This window comes from Coptis chinensis, chromosome 7, assembly GCF_015680905.1.
Source record: "Coptis chinensis isolate HL-2020 chromosome 7, ASM1568090v1, whole genome shotgun sequence".
In the NCBI taxonomy this organism is placed as follows: Eukaryota; Viridiplantae; Streptophyta; class Magnoliopsida; order Ranunculales; family Ranunculaceae; genus Coptis; species Coptis chinensis.
In genome coordinates this window covers 32,001,623-32,004,735 of record NC_141462.1, presented here as the reverse complement: position 1 = coordinate 32,004,735, position 3,113 = coordinate 32,001,623, and the positions used below count along the sequence as shown (strand labels likewise).

The 3,113-nt window shown below is 37.3% G+C and overlaps 1 long non-coding RNA gene across 1 annotated transcript; it reads left to right on the top strand.

The window, feature by feature from the left end:
* Positions 1–279: 279 nt before the first annotated feature.
* LOC147487143 (uncharacterized) lies at positions 280–2,306 on the top strand. Its single transcript, XR_015200657.1, has 3 exons — positions 280–490; positions 888–1,229; positions 1,346–2,306. It is a non-coding gene; the product is annotated as an uncharacterized LOC147487143 (long non-coding RNA).
* The last annotated feature ends 807 nt before the right edge of the window (positions 2,307–3,113 follow it).

The following is a 3,113-nucleotide window of genomic DNA, read 5'->3' as shown; positions in this document are numbered from 1 at the left end:
CAATTCCAACAAGCAGTCAAGCATCTGGAATTCTCGAAAAGAGATTGGGGATGCTCTAGTATGCTTGTTGAGTTGTTGATGATGTTAGGAATGTAGGGAAATTAGAGATACAAGACAAGGGTCCCTAATTTCAAGCCCAATGCACAGGATGTCCAAGATTAATTTAGAAATCTAGAATGAAAATAAGGCAAACAGTTCACTTCAGGCCCATTAATTTTTCAATCCACCAGTACCTCGATTATTCCCAAAATATATTGGCAAATCGTTTGTCAGCAAATCGAATTATTTCAAGGGAGCAATGCAGCTCAGTACAGGAAGGAAGAAATACTATAAGCTTTGGAAATCAAAGAGTGGTCAATTCCTTTTCGATATCTGGGTGTTCCGATTTTTGTTGGAAAACCAACCAAAGCTCATTTGATGCCGCTGGTTGATAAAGTTAGATCCAAGCTTACAGGGTGGCAAAGACAAAGACGATTACTTTCTATTATGGGTAGAGCACAACTTGTTCATTCAGTTATTCAAAATTTGTTGCTCTATAGTTTTGCAATTTGTGCATGGCCTGTCAATTTACTGAAAAAGTTAGATTCATGAATCAGAAATTTTATATGGACTGGGGATCCGGAGAAACGTATGGTTCTCACAGTTAGATCAGTGAGAGCCCTCAATAAAGCATCAATGATTAAGCTCACTTGGCATCTGATGATCATTGGTTTTCTTTTATGCATGGAAAGTATTTTAACAAGCATGGTCTTCCTATTACTTTCTATAGAAGCTCTTCTATCTTACGGGGAATTTGTAACGAAATTGCTTTTGTTAGAATGAATACGTACAGAGTGGTTTTTTGGAAATGAAGAGTATTAATTTCTGGACTAATTGTTGGCTTTCAGAGCAAACTGCAGATAAATTGAATATTTCTAAGGAAGTGCAGTCAACTCTTACAGATGAAGTAGCAGATTTTATGGTTGATGGAAATTGGGTTCTTCCACCAGAGTTAACACGGGAGATTCGAGACTGAGTACTACAGGTGCCTATTTCAAGTAGTTCGCCCTTCGCAACCAGTTGTATGGTGGAGTAAATTTATCTAGAAAAAGTATATTCCACCTTCCAGATCGCTATTAGTGTGGAAACTTCTACACAACTAGGTGCCAACAGATGATAATGTTGAAGGAAAAGGAGTAGTCAATGTCTCATGTTGTTCACTATGTGAAACTCCTTCTTGTGCAGAAATAGTAAGTCATTTATTCTTCCAATGCTCTTTTGCTTCATGTCTTTGGAAATTGGGGTTTTTTCTATATTTCAGATAAGACTATCTTTTGATGAAGACGCATTATGTTTTGTTAAGAAGGCATCTAAGGTGCAATTTAGCAATCAGATCGATAAAGGACTTGTGGCATGCTTCCATAATTAATGGGTTCTGGATCATATGGACAACTCGTAATGGAGTTAGATTTGGTAATCACAAAGTCAAGATTCTCTCCTTACTGAACTTATTGAATCCCTGGATAGTAGAAGCTGGAAAAGTTTCTAGTGGATGTATGTTTAACAGTATGGAAGACATGTCAATTCTACATCAACTGAGAGTCACACTTCACAGGACGCCCAGCTTGTGCAATTAGAATCATTGAAGTTCGGTGGTATCCACCCCTTCTTTCTTGGGTCAAAGTGAATACTGATGGTGCTGCACATAGTTCGCCTGGTCATTCATCATGCGGTGCAATTTTCAAAAATTCAAGAGGGTTTGCAAAGGGTTGCTTTACAGCCTACCTAGGAATTTAGAACTCTATGTTTGCTGAGTTAATGGGAGTTATTTTAGCTATAGAGGAAGCTGATAGAAGAGGATGGAATAAACTTTGGTTGGAATGCGACTCCAAATTGACACTGCACTGTATTTTGAATAGTCAATCGGTTCCATGGAGGGCTCACCAGGTGGCGGAATTGTTTGCTCATTGTCTCAAGAATGGAGTTTCGTTACTCCCATATTTATCGAGAAGGTAATAGAGTTGCAGACATGTTGCCGAACAATGGACTTCGCTCTAAGCCAGTTTTCTCATGGTGGCCTTCAGTACCGAATTTCATTGGAAGGGAGATTATTCATGACATGAATGGTCTCTCTAATTATCGATTTCGTAAATTTTTATTCCCTTTGGGAAATTTTATTTTATTATTATTTTATTTTATATATTTTCCATTCTTCTTGTACTCTCTATTTTCATTTTTTTGAATAAACCCCTCTTGTAATGTGCATTTTTAATGTACTAAATGTACATTCGGGAGTGTTTAGGAATAAAAAAAAAAACGTTTCAGCAGACCATTGTATACTGTCTACTGTTTATACTGCATTGCTAACGCTGGTATGGAGCCAAGGAGGAGAGAAGAAGAGGGAAACACAGAGGAGGAAATAGAACAAGAACTTAGGTTGGTTGTTGGATTAATTTTAAAACTATAGATACTAGATAACCTACTCAAATGAAGCATCAAAATTCCGGCATCTTTACTGAATAATAGAAAATGCTAAAAAAAAATACGAGTAGATCGTGTGCTTGGGTATATACATTCAATTCATAACTCCTAGCAACTATAATGTTTGTACTCCATGAACCGCAACAGAATGTCCAAAAAGCAGTTACTGCGTGCTCGAAGTCAAACAGTCCTACAACTAAATGTTCATGTGCGCACTACCCGAGTTAAATTTCAAACAAAGACTGAATGGTGCAAGGAAAGTACACCTGGACAACTAAATTCCATGTTTGCACCAACGAGGACCAACCAAGAGAGTAGAACATTTTACCAAAAAAAAAGAGAGTAGAACATGCGTTTGCAACTATAGAAAGGTCGTCACAAGTCACAACTAAATGGCTACAGGAATAAAACTGAAAAACGATCGCTTTCTTCAGGATTTAGAGATGACGTTCTCAAGTTGGACTTATCTATTATGCAGGCCCAGAAACAATTGTACAATTAAATTGGTTGTATGATCAAATAAGAACGACAACACATCGGCAATGCAACCACAAATAAAGAAATTCGATTAGACATTTATTCGTTTGAATTAATATTGCCTCGGCGTGGTCCTCTTATACTTGTCTGAGAATTCAATCTCTTTCTGTTTTAGG